Source organism: Caretta caretta, chromosome 1 (genome assembly GCF_965140235.1).
Source record: "Caretta caretta isolate rCarCar2 chromosome 1, rCarCar1.hap1, whole genome shotgun sequence".
Classification (NCBI taxonomy): Eukaryota; Metazoa; Chordata; order Testudines; family Cheloniidae; genus Caretta; species Caretta caretta.
This window is the reverse complement of record NC_134206.1, coordinates 263,562,123-263,575,444: the sequence shown is the minus strand read 5'-3', so window position 1 is coordinate 263,575,444 and position 13,322 is coordinate 263,562,123. Positions and strand designations below refer to the sequence as shown.

General features: G+C 46.6%; 1 protein-coding gene across 1 annotated transcript in view; it reads left to right on the top strand.

Annotated features, from left to right (window-relative positions):
• The first annotated feature begins 9,733 nt into the window (after positions 1-9,733).
• TCF20 (transcription factor 20) overlaps positions 9,734-13,322 on the top strand; it is a 211,144-nt gene continuing 207,555 nt past the window's right edge. The window contains exon 1 of the mRNA XM_075124218.1: positions 9,734-9,986. The gene's annotated coding sequence lies outside the window, so the exon portion shown is untranslated. The remainder of the gene's footprint in view (positions 9,987-13,322) is intronic.

Sequence of the window (13,322 nt, the reverse complement as noted above, 5' to 3'; positions counted from 1 at the left end):
CTTTCTTCTGCATATGATACTGTATGATGCAAAGATCTCCTGCTGAAAATATCATTCACTTTCTCATACCAAACAACCATCAGATTCATCACCAAGATGTTGAGTAACAGAAGTTTCACTGTACAACTTGGTGAATCTGCCAGTAACTCATGGAGATTGAACAACGGCCTCCCCTAGGGATCCATTTTAGCGCCCTCACTGTTCATTCTCTATACCAGCGACATTCTGATCATGCTGTAAATTCAACTATGTAGATGACATTGAGCTAACAACGCAAGCATCCTCTCTGGATGCCACAGAAAAGGTCATGAACAATGACCTCAGCACATTTGAGATGTATTTCAAAGCTTTGCAACTGAAATCCAACACTTGGAAAACACTCGTCTCTGCCTTCCACTCAAGTAACCATAAGGCCAAAGTGCAGTTGAAAGTGGACTTTTGTGATCTGCCTCTTTCATATTACCATAATCCATGGTGCACTGGACTTACCCTCGATCAGGCGCTGAGCTATCACCAACACCTTGACAATATCAAAAAGAAGATAAAGACAAAGATTAACATCATCCAGAAGAAAAGGAGTACTTGTGGCACCTTAGAGACTAACCAATTTATTTGAGCATGAGCTGTAGCTCACGAAAATAAATTGGTTAGTCTCTAAGGTGCCACAAGTACTCCTTTTCTTTTTGCGAATACAGACTAACACGGCTGTTACTCTGAAACCTGTCATCATCCAGAAGCTCACTGGCACATCCTGGGGATATGATGCACACACACTTTGAACATCAGCATAAATCCTGTTCTTTTCAACAGCAGAGTATTGCGCATCAGGTTGGTGCAACAGCTCCCACACCAATCTCATTGACACTGAAATTAATGCCATGCTCACGATTGTTAGCAGGCATCTCAAATCAACACCAATACCTTGGCTTCCAGTTTTGGTGAGCATCACACAACCTCGGGCAAGATGCTGCTGTGGGCATCATGCAACATCATGCAAGACACTGCTGTGGTCCAGGAGTACAACAAGATGCTGTCCACTCTGGACCTGCTGATACACCAAGACTTCAATTTGCTGCCACACTGCTGACTCAAATCCAGGAAGCCTTTTTGGATCTACGCATCAATGCTACAGGCCAATGGAAAGGACACCAGCACTTGCTGGCTCGAATCATGGGCTGCCTGTGATGTCCCAAGAAAGACCTGATTGAAGATCCAATGAAAGAAGTCCCAGGATTCTGCGTCCCTTGTAGGCAGAGAACTGCACCCAGCTGTGTTCAGACAACACACAGAAGGTGTGGTGCTCTCTTACACAAATGGAAAAATCAAAGAATCACCAAATTGTGACTGTGGCAAAGTACAAACCATGTGACACATCATGGACAATTGCCCCATTCATGCTGACAGTGGTGACAGAGAGTGGGGATCCATCAGCTACCCCAGAAGCATAAGAATGGCTTTTGAATCTTAAGATTTAATTATTCTTCCAGCCCGTTGCTTTTCAAATTCCATACGAAAGAAGAGGAAAAATGGTAAAAGGGTTTTGGCATACTTTATGACTACAGCTTCCTGCCTCCAAAGCATTGGGTACTTTACTTTGTTCATGTCTGACAGTTTGCATTAAGCATGGTGTGTAGTCCAATGACCTTGTGCTCTGTGTAGGCATTCTGTATGCCCTGCATGGTTATTTTGGGTACATACAGTAGTATCATGAGGTGTGTATAGGACTGAGGTATACAGCTCCTTAAGCATTCCATTTGGCAACAGGAAGATACAATTTGGTGTGATCCATTCTCCGCATTTTCCCTTGATCCTTGGCATCTCCTGGCTGACCCTTCATGACCCTCTCATTCACTGGTGAGAACAGAAAGTCATCTTCCTGTCTGAACTCTGCCAACAGCATGACCCAAATATTGCACCCAGACCCAAGAAGGCTCAAGTAGGGGTAGTTGCCCACAATCTACACCTACTGGGGAAACTGTGGAACTGCCCCACAAGTACCATGACTACACTGACGTCTCTGAGAAGAAGAATTCAGAAAACTTCCCTCCAACATCAGGACTATGACTGTCCTATAGAACTTCCGCCAGGTGCAAAGATACCATTTGACTGGATATATGCAATGTTGGAGTCTGACTGGTGGCACTGCGAGAATATCTCCAAGAGAACTTGGCCCACAGGTTCATCCACAAGTCAACCTCACCAGCCGGTGCTTAGCTACTCTTTGTAAAAAAGGATGGCAGTCTCCACCTCTGTCGATTATTGAGCCCTAAATCAGATAACAATCTGGAACTGTTACCTGCTACCTCTGATCCCTGAGCTGTTGGACCATGTGGGGGCTGCCTAAACATTCATGAAACTGGATCCCCAGGGAGCTTACAGTCTCCTCCGTATCCAAGAAGGCGACGAATGGAAGATGGCCTTTCAGACCCACTACAGCCACTTTGAATATTTGGTTATGCCATTCATACTGAATAATGCTCCAGCAATGTTCCAGCATTTCATTAATAATGTGCTACAAGATCTGCTGGACCAGTCTGTGGTAGTGTACTTAGATGATCTATTGATATTCTTGGATGATCTGGACCAGACCACTCACAGCTGCACAGTCCTGACGAGACTATGACAATGCAGTTTGTACACTAAGATAGAGAAGTGTGCATTTGATCTGACCTCAACAGGGTTTCTGGGTTTCATCCTGTCCCCAGAAGGCATCAAGATGGATCTGCTCAAGTTCTAGGCTGTCTGTGACTGGACAGCCCCCTGCAACGTGCATGACCTACAACACTTTTTAGGCTTTGCGAACTTCTACTGGAGGTTTATTTTGGATTTTCCAAAACAAGCCAAGCCCCTCACTGCCCTACTCGAAAAAAAACGCCAAGTTCCACTGGTCATCTGAGGCCCAGCATGCATTTGAGCAACTGAAGCTTGCCTTCACCACTGCTCCAGTATTGGCCCACCCTGTCACGGAACAAACTTTTGTTGTGGAAGCCAACACCTCTAGTACAGCGATCAGGACAGTTCTCTCCTGAGCAAATACAGCATCCCATTGCCTACTACTCAAGAAAGCTCACACCTGCTGAGCAAAACTATGAGATCCTGGGCGAGGAGTTCCTGGCAATTAAGACTGTCTTTGAAAGAGTAGCAACATTACTTGGAAGGGGCCCATCATCCGGTCCAATTGTTTACGGATCACAAGAACCTCGAGTACCTGCCAATGCCAAGGCCCTGATGGGCCCTATTCTTCTCCCGATTCAACTTTACCCTGACCTACCACTCTGGAACCAGAAACAGCAAGGCCGATGCCTTGTTCTGAAGATATGGTTCTGATCCACAAGGTCCCAGTCTGGAACCAGCCCACATTCTCAAATCCCATAACTTTCTTAACGCAACTCACTGCCATCTCCAGAATTCCATCCAAGTTGGACATTGTCAAGCCATGCACGACAGCTGGGGGTGGGTGGGAATTATGTTTGTGAAGGACCACATCTATTTTCCCCCCGGGCCTGTGACGGTGGCAGTTCTCCAACTCTGCCATGACTCCAACTTGGCAAGACACTTAGGGTGATAGAAAACCCAACAATTAATGTCTGGTTTCTTCTGGTGGCCTTGAATGCACTCTAAGATCTTTATAGCTTCCTACCAGGTGTGTTCCCTCACCGAGATCCCTTGCCAGAAACTCTGCAGTTTCCTTCAACCTTTGGACACCCCATCTCGGCCCTGGGAAGCCATTTCCTTGAACTTTGTGATGGAACTACCAGAATCCAGTGGTTCTATCACCATCCTGACAGCAGTAGATCGCTTTTCTAAAATGGCTCACTCTTATTCCCTGCACAGGTTTATCCTCTGAGAAGGAAAGTGCCCAGGTCTGAAACAATATAGTTTGTCTTCATGGCCTCCTGCATCATATCACCTCTGACTGGGGACAGGGGCGGCAGAAGCTTCCTAAAAGTGGGGGGCCACTGGCGCCCGAACCGTGCCCCCCATGCCATCCCTTCTCCCCGAGCCCACACATCACCCTTTCCCCCCTGAGATCCCACCCCTGTGCTATCCCTTCCCCTGAGGCTCCATCCTCATGCTACCTCTTCTCCTCAAGACCCCTCCCCCATCACTCGTCCTTACAGCTGGTAAAAAGTGGAGGGGCCATGGCGCTCTGGCCCCCCTATTCTGGTGCCCCTGACTGGGGACCACACTTTACTGCCCTCTTCCGGCACAAGGCCCTATGTTTATTAGGAGTCCATGTGCACCTGTCCTCTGCCTACCATCAACAGAAGCAATCAGATCCTTGAACAATACTTACGACGCTACATCAACTATCACCAGGATGACTGGTCTTCACTGTTACCATATGCAGAGTTCTCATATAATAATGCAGACCACACATCCACAGGCCACAGCCTCTTCTTTATCAACTATGGGTAGCACCCAGATTCCACCACAACTACCCATATCCTCCCCCAGTCCATCTGCCTTGAACTTAGTAGAACACATCCATCGTATCCAAGAGGAGTTGGAGACACCTTGAAAAGGCAAAGGAGGACTTCTAAATATATGCGGACAAACATAGACACTGGGATCCACTTAGTCAGTATGACCAAAGGTGTAGCTTTCAACGGAATACATCTGCATGGACAGACCCTCCTGGAAACTAGGCTTGTGTACCTGGGACCCATGAAGCCCAGCCCCAGTTTGAGCCTCTGCCGCTGCAGTCCAATTGGTGGAGTCCCAGAGCAGCTGATTGGCCTGCTGGCCCTTCTTAAGATGGAAGCAGGAACAGAAAGCTGTTTGAACAACTTGTTTCCACCCTGTTCTGGACTATGTGCCTCCCCTTCCCTTGGCTTGATTTCCTGACATCCTGAACTGGTGGACTCATCTGATTTGTGGTTCTGACCTCCAGTTTGTCTCCTGTTTCTAACCTGCTGGTATCCTGACCCAGCTGATTCTTGTCTTGTGACCATAGGCTCTGGTTCTGAAGACTGGCATTGGCCACCCATGATTGGGCTGTGACAGTGGGATTATTTTTTAATAATTTTCTCAAGTACTTTGCTCAGTTCAATTTTAGATGGGTCAAGTAATGGAGCTTCCACCTCTTCCTTAGGGATGCTATTTTACAGCCTAATAGACTGTTTCCTTTGCTTAGTTTCATCCTATAACTCTTCCTGATGTTTCTGCACCCTTGATACTTATCCACAGTTATCATGATGCTTCTTAGTTCTCATTTGGCCAAGCTGCACATACCCAGGCTTTCTGCATAAATTAATCCTTTCCTGGCTTTTCTTTTAATTCCCTCCAACTTGTCAACATCTTAATGGTAGTGAGCTGTCCTGAACAGAACACATCCTCAAATTGTGGACTCACCAGTGTTGTAAAAACCTGGACTATTTCCTATGTCTCGTGAGACGAAGACTCAAATTAAATTAGCTGGATGGTTTTTGCTGCTCTATCAAATTGCAAAAATATATTAAATCCACTGTCTCTGTTACTGCTTCCGCTACTGGAGCCCAAACTATTTCTTCCCGCTCCCCTGCCCCACTTTTTAATGGCTCATATGTTGCATCTACCATCCTTTCAGTCAAATTGGATTGGATGGGACTCCCTTTTGGGGGTCCATCAATGCCACTGTATATATATGAGCCAACTTCTCCTCCCACCCGCTTTTTTTTAAGCAAAATATCTTTTTTCCACTCTCTCCCTCCAAGCTTTCCTACTCCACTGAATTTCAATGCCATTAAAAGGTGTAGCTCTATGTCCCCAACCGTTCAAACACAGACCTGTATGTTCTTAGTCTGTAACAGGAGGTTTTATGCTTCACATAGCAGGGGTGGGGGGTGTTAAAACTCTTTTTCTGGAGAATGGAAAGGGTGAATATTTCCCCACAAATGTTTTATCTCAGTTGTCAGGAATGCAGACAAGTTCCTCCAAGTTGAAAATGACGAGTGGGTGCCACAGTGAAAAACTTGCTTGTGCTTTCTCAGGGGCCAGCCCAAGACTGTGAAATTAACTCCTCCAGGAACTAAGGACCATCACAGACCTCACTACCTTCTGCTCCAAGCGCAAGGTGCATTGCTTCCACCTAGCCTTCTCTAACCTAAACACAAATCTGCATGTACATTTGGACAAAACCCACACCTTTACCAAAACAAAACACACCACTGTATACACAGTTCTCACTCTGGGGAGAGGATGAGAGAAAAAATGAACCACATGTGACAGATGTTAGTGTAAGTGGAGGATTGGTCCCACTATTAATTGTGAGGAACTTTCCGGGTTTATACCCTACCCCGGTGGAATTGGCTAATGAACGGATCTGAGTCCTTGCTCCCACTCCCTTTACCCAGAGACTACACCTGCCTAACCTAGAGGACTCCCCTGCCATTCTCCTGTGTGGCAGAGTCTTTGTAACCTCGACAAGGTTGGGCCCAGGATTCCTGGGGGCTTTACCCCCAACCTTGTTGTAGTCATTTGGGACAGGGGCTAGGGTGTCCCCACTCCAGGGTGCTCTCTCTGCTCTGGATGCTTCCCTGACCCACTGATCGTTACATACAGTTCAAAACAAATACAATTTATTAAATAGCAATTAATTTAAAAAATAAGAAAAAAATGGGAAAGGTTAAAGGAAAACACATAACTCTGCTCTGTGGCATGGAGACATCACAAACAGCAGTCTCTGGAATGTAAGGGAAGTTCATGGTCTGTTCCTCACACGTCCCAGGCCTCCTGCCCAGGCCCTGGCTGAGCTGCAGGGATGCTGTGGGTCGAACACTTGCTCTGGCAGTGGCCACATGCCTTCAGGCTCTAGGTGGCAGGACCCTTCTTCCCAGTGTCAGCCTCCTGCCTTCCCTGTCGGGGGTTATGATCCCTTCTCCAAGTCCGGCCTGCAAGGCCTCTTGGCTGAGGGGGTCACCCTGCACTGGGCCCTCTGCCCAGGGTTCCCTTCGCTCTCCCCAGCTGCTCACCACATGTAGCTCTGGACTGCTCCAGCCCCAGCACTACAGGTGCTCTGCCTCCAGCTCCCTGGGCTGCTTTTCTGGCCCCTCTGGCTCTGGTGGCTTGCTGCAGCTTTCCTCCCAGCACAGGTCTGCTCCGTGGGTTGCCTCTCTGGCTCTTGCTGATGCTCTCCCTAGCTCAGGCTGCACCTCTGGCTCCATTTGCCACAGATTTGCTCCCCAGCTCAGCTCAGGCTCCTGCTCTCTCCTTAGCTCACCCCACTGTGGCCCAGGCAATTCCAGCTCACACAGAGGATGGGGTCTCCCTGGCCTCTTGACCCCCTCATTAGCTTGCCCGCCCTGTCAATCAGGCTGACCTGGAGCATTAGACTGTCCCCATTGCCTCTGGGGAATGTCAGTCTCAGGGTTCTGATTTCCCACTGACCCTTCCCTTTGGTACTGGGAGCTAGTCAACCAAAAACCCCCATTAAGTTTTAGTAAGGGACCAATAGTCCCCTTACATTAGTCAGTATGCAGTGTTGTTGTAGCCATGTTGGTCTCGGGATATTAGAGACACAAGGTGGGTGAGGTAATATCTTTTATTGGACTAACTTATGTTGGTGAGAGAGACAAACTTTCAAGCTTAATTAGAGCTCTTCTTCTGTTAGTCCTATCACTTAATGCACTACTGAAAGTTTCTCAGATACAATGGAATGAGGGCACCATAAAAATCTTTATAGACTAGAACAGAATTCCATTCCATAGCTGAGGGAATCTGGCAGGATCAGTTAAAATGGACAAATAATTAAACGGCAGAAGAAAGTGTTTTCTTTCTCTCCCATTTAGGTTTCACAATGCTCAGCTATGATGGTGTTTGAGAGAGAACTTTTTTTTAAACCATTCCCCATTGGAAGATGTAACTGTGTTTTATTTACATTATAGTGGTATTTGGTTTTATGGTCTCTGTGGCAGGGTCCAGGCCCATGCCCGTGCAGCAGGATTGAAGCACAGCAGCAATGTTATGTAAAGTAGCAGGGAAACCCTCTTCAAGGGTTTCAGGTTTCTCTGGTGCAACCAAAATAAAGACAGACTAGACAAATTGGAGGATTGGGCCAAAAGAAATCTGATGAGGTTCAATAAGGATAAGTGCAGGGTCCTGCACTTAGGACGGAAGAACCCAATACACAGCTACAGACTAGGGACCGAATGGCTAGGCAGCAGTTCTGCGGAAAAGGACCTAGGGGTGACAGTGGACGAGAAGCTGGATATGAGTCAGCAGTGTGCCCTTGTTGCCAAGAAGGCCAATGGCATTTTGGGATGTATAAGTAGGGGCATAGCGAGCAGATCGAGGGACGTGATCGTTCCCCTCTATTCGACATTGGTGAGGCCTCATCTGGAGTACTGTGTCCAGTTTTGGGCCCCACACTTCAAGAAGGATGTGGATAAATTGGAGAGAGTCCAGCGAAGGGCAACAAAAATGATTAGGGGTCTGGAACACATGAGTTATGAGGAGAGGCTGAGGGAGCTGGGATTGTTTAGCCTGCAGAAGAGAAGAATGAGGGGGGATTTGATAGCTGCTTTCAACTACCTGAAAGGGGGTTCCAAAGAGGATGGCTCTAGACTGTTCTCAATGGTAGCAGATGACAGAACGAGGAGTAATGGTCTCAAGCTGCAGTGGGGGAGGTTTAGATTGGATATTAGGAAAAACTTTTACACTAAGAGGGTGGTGAAACACTGGAATGCGTTACCTAGGGAGGTGGTAGAATCTCCTTCCTTAGAGGTTTTTAAGGTCAGGCTTGACAAAGCCCTGGCTGGGATGATTTAACTGGGAATTGGTCCTGCTTTGAGCAGGGGGTTGGACTAGATGACCTTCTGGGGTCCCTTCCAACCCTTATATTCTATGATTCTATGAAATCTCTGCTCACGCTCCCTTCATGCAGCTGAGCAGTGTTTAAACACCATGGCAATACAAAAACAGCAACAGCTGTGTGTCTAAAAAGCCCTGCTCTTTCTTCTATGCCAGCAGCCTATTCCTTCCTGAAAGCTCCACTCTTTGTAGACATTGATCCCCACTAGACTCAGGCGCAGGTAGGAGGCTTTCGGTTTCCTTGAATTACCCTCAGCTCAGATGGGACCCTGAGAAACATAGCCAACTGACCCTGCTGGGCTTTCACCCCTCAAAACCTACACCCTGTTTTGGGTCTGTGCTGCCCCCCCCCCTTAAGAGTACAGAGCCTATCATATCTGTGAAGGCAACTGTGACAAAAGAATGAAAAGACATTTAAAACCTGGGCACTTTTTCAGAGGAGGGTTGCAGATTAGTTCAGTTTGGCTGAATCACTAAGATGTTTGTATTCACAGAGATCTTTGCCACTCTTTGAAATCTGGTCCTTTCCCCTAGGAATTGAAAAAGCAAGGGCCCTCGGGAGGCTCAGCAGAACTGAGGGAAGTGGCCCAGTGGTGAGGCTGGGGAAAAGTCTGATTCAGCCTGCAGTGTTCATACTACAGGTTTCAGCTGTGTAGAAGAGAACCAGCTCTCAGCTGCCTGCGAGGAGCCTGCCAGGGTCCCCCAGCAAAGCACAGACCCCCTCCTTCTGGTCCCAGGATGGGAAGGAAGCAGGAGGAAAGGGAGGATTCAAAGAAAAAGAAATCAGACAAAACACTCTCCTCCTACTCCTCAAGGCATCACTATGAGATGTCAGAACCCTAATCAACACCAGCTCCAGGCCCCATCCTCCCAGCCCCAGCTGCCATGAGAGCCAGGCCCTGCCAGCAGCAGCTCCTCCTCCTCCTCTCTGTCATCAGCCAGTCTGGCCTGACACATTGAGCCCAGGCTGTAGAGTATTGTCCTAAAAGCAGAAAGAGAGAGAGAGAGAGAGGAGAGGAAGGAAAGAAAAAAAAAAAAAAGGAGAAACAGAGAAAAAAAAACCCCACTCACTCAATCACATGACCTGACAGGATTTGTAACCATTTCTTTTTGTGCCACAAAGAATGTTAAATACATATACTAAAGCCCCACAAAAGGAAAGGAGCTAAAATGGGACAATAAGGAAGCCTTGCAAGGTAAGAGCCTTTTCAAAGAAAGGCTGTGACTTTCTAGGGTAGGGGGAGGTGTTCATTTCAGGCTACACCACTCTGCCAGGGGGGGCTTGTTTAATTTCACATGGCGGCTGGTTTGCCAAGGGTCATCAGCAGAGGAAAAGTGACTAACGCAGGAAGGCGATTGCGCTGGTGCGACCCCAATTCTTTATTTTCTTAAATTCTGCTTATCCTGAGTGTGTGTATGTTCCTAACCGTCTGGAGAGGTAGATGTGCAGGCTTCATTTTCTTAGGAGGATACTACAGCCCTTGCCCCAAATATATTGCCTTTGATGTTGTACTGGCGGAAATGGGAGGTGGGAGCGATTAAAAGCTAGTTTCTAGGGGAAAACAACATCAGCTGGGGGTGGGGTGGAGGGCAGATTAAGCTGGAAATAGTTAAAACAACTAAAGCTCTTTAGATATGGAAGATTTTTTTTTGTCAGACTTTTAACAGCTTGGAGGAAGGGGAAACTGCATTAATTTGTGTGTTTGTTTGAAATAAATGGCTTGTAAAAGGAAACAGCAGGTCTGGCTTTTTTTTTCTTTGAATTTTCGTTGTGTGGTGTTTGTTGTGGTTTTAAAAAAATCCCAAATGTAACCTGAGCTCTTCACCTCCCCCCCCCCCCCCCGAGAAAGGGCTTTGAAAAATGACTGTTTGCTGAAATGTATTATTGAAGGCAGGAGGAGGGATGTGGTGATGGGGGAATCTGTAGCTCTCACATTTCACATTCTTTAGCAACCTTCCCTTTTCTTAAGTGTGCACGGATACATATGCACACACACACCACAGAGGTTTTCAGAAAAGCAGCCCCAGTACAGTTAACCCTTGGGAATTCATCTTTCTTCTTCTTACCATTTGGTTTCAAAAAAATGTCAGCATCCTGCTCCCCAATAGAGAAACAGAAGGGGAGGAATGGGGGTGGGGAGGCAATGCAATCTGTTTTATAAGGGGCACCGGGAGAGAAAGTTTGAATCAGGGCAGTTTCTGTACAGTAAGAGGGAAAACTGGCTGCTGAAAGCTATGCAAAGAGCTGGATGATATTTTTTTCCTTCCCTTGATATTTTCCATATGGTTCCACTCCTCTTGCATGGATTCCTGTCAGTCATGTGGCTACTGGGTGTCTCTCCGTTCAACAGCCTTTAACCTCCATTTGCTACGTAAAATTTTGTAATGATCAACAAATAGTTAAAGCTTAATAATAGTAATTAATACCTAGCTCGTCTATCTTTGTGTTGTGATTTGCCTTTTTATTTTTCTTTTGTTGCACCCAAAAGGCTTTTATTAACCAAAATTTCATGCTTTTCTGAATTTTGCAAAGGATTGCGTGGCAACTCTCTCTTCTTTATAAAGCTTAGTCCAGATTAAAAACTGCCTCTATGAGGCCTGATCAACACCTAAAATTTTCAGGTCCACCTAACTATGTCACTCAGGGCTGTGAAAAATCTTGTGCCCTTAGCAGGGTAGTTAGGTCAACCTAACCACCTGGTATAAATGCAGCTAGGTTGACAGAAGGATTCTTCTGTCAACCTAGAATAGATCTGCCTCTTGGAGAGGTGGTTACCTAAATTAGTGGTTTTCAACCTGTGGTCCGCAGACTATGTCTAAGATTACCAAAGGGGTACACAAATTAAAAAAGGTTGAAAACTACTGACCTAAATCAATGGAAAAAACCCTTCTTGCTGCTGTAGGAAGCATTTACAGTCCGGTGCTACAGCAGCACAGCTGCAGCACCGTAGCTGTGCCACTGTAATGTAGACATACCCAGAGCCACATCGCTGCTGGCTGTAGGCTTCCCTCCCCTCGCCCACTGTGATTTTGAAGTTGACAGACAAGTGGTGGGTGTGCATGTGTGACACGTTCCCTGTTGCGGGTTTATGACTGGACCCCTGCTGCGGATGGGGATAGCAGGGTGGTCTGACCCACGGTGGTCTGAAAATATCTCAGCAGAACTTGCTCAGGAAATTTTGTGAGAGCTTGCGGGGGGTGGTGAAGAGGGTTATGAGGAGTTTGTGGGTAGGAAGAGGGGACTGTAGGGAGGCAGGCTGGTGAGGATGGGCCTGTGGGCAATTTGTGATTGCTAGTGAAGAAAGAGGGCAGAGTTTGTAACAGAGGTTACAGAGCTTTATGGGAATAAGGGGTGTGTGTGTGTTATAGGAAGCCTGGGGGAGGGTAGCAAGTCTTGTGGAAAATTGTCAGTGTTCTCTTCCAGCTCTCGCTCTCTGCATTACCTTAAAGCCTTGTGTACTGTATGAAAATAACTTGCTCCTGGGCACCTTCCTTGACACACCAAATAGTCACCTTTGCTGAGTCTTAACAAAACAGCCTGATTATACCAGCCCTGTCCAGCTGGGAGTGTTTCTGGGCTGCAAGAGCTTTCCCTCTGCCGCATGTGTGTGGGAGGTTTGGGGGTTACTTTGGAGTATTCAAGGCAGGAGAGAGAGGGAGCCTCAGTTCCTTTCTGCAGGAAAATGTTGAACTGGACCTGGATGGGCTTTTTCTCTTATCTTCAAATAAATAAATAAATAAATAAATAAACCCCAGGAGATAGAAAGGGTTAAGGCCCCTTCCTCTGTCCCCCTCCCTCTTTAAATGTAGGAAATGGATCAAAATGGATGGCCATTTTTGATGATAGGTTGTGGTTCCAGTAACAGGAGATTGCTCTCGCACAAGGGGAAAGCAGTGGAAAGAGTGCGGCTAGTACCTTCTCATACTTGAATATCTCCCTGGATGTTTCACAGCTCTTCTCACTGAAAATTTTGGGGTGCAAAATGAGAGATTACTTGGTATTATCAACACCAAGTGTTCAAAGAACATGAGTCAGCCCCCTTCCCTGCCAAAAATCATGATTGGCTTAAAAATGCTGACACTTTAAACGAGAATGATTTTGGAGTTCTTTTTGTCTTCTGAGTGAGCCTTTATGACTCACATTTTCAAACTTTTCTCTGCAACTGGAGGGCTGGAAAGGTAATTTTTTTATGAAAGCTGAGATTCTCATGCAGCATGGCTCCAGGTAAAACAGCAAATATTGGAAGACTCAGGATAAAGTCATGAGTGTTGGCAATACCGATTTTTCTCTCTCTCTCTCTCTCTCTTCCTTTTTGCTAGCTTCCTACACTCTCAGCCCTGCCTGGAAGAGGTTCTCTTTTTGGGGGAGAAGAGAATTCACTCTCCCTAGCCAATTCCGTGTCTGCAGATTAGTACCAACTGTGATTATGGCTTTTTGATGTAAGCAGTTATGTTGCCAAGGTCTGGATTGCGATCCCCTAGCTCACTTTGCACAGGCTACTAAAGAACCATGAGAGTCTGATGACTATGGC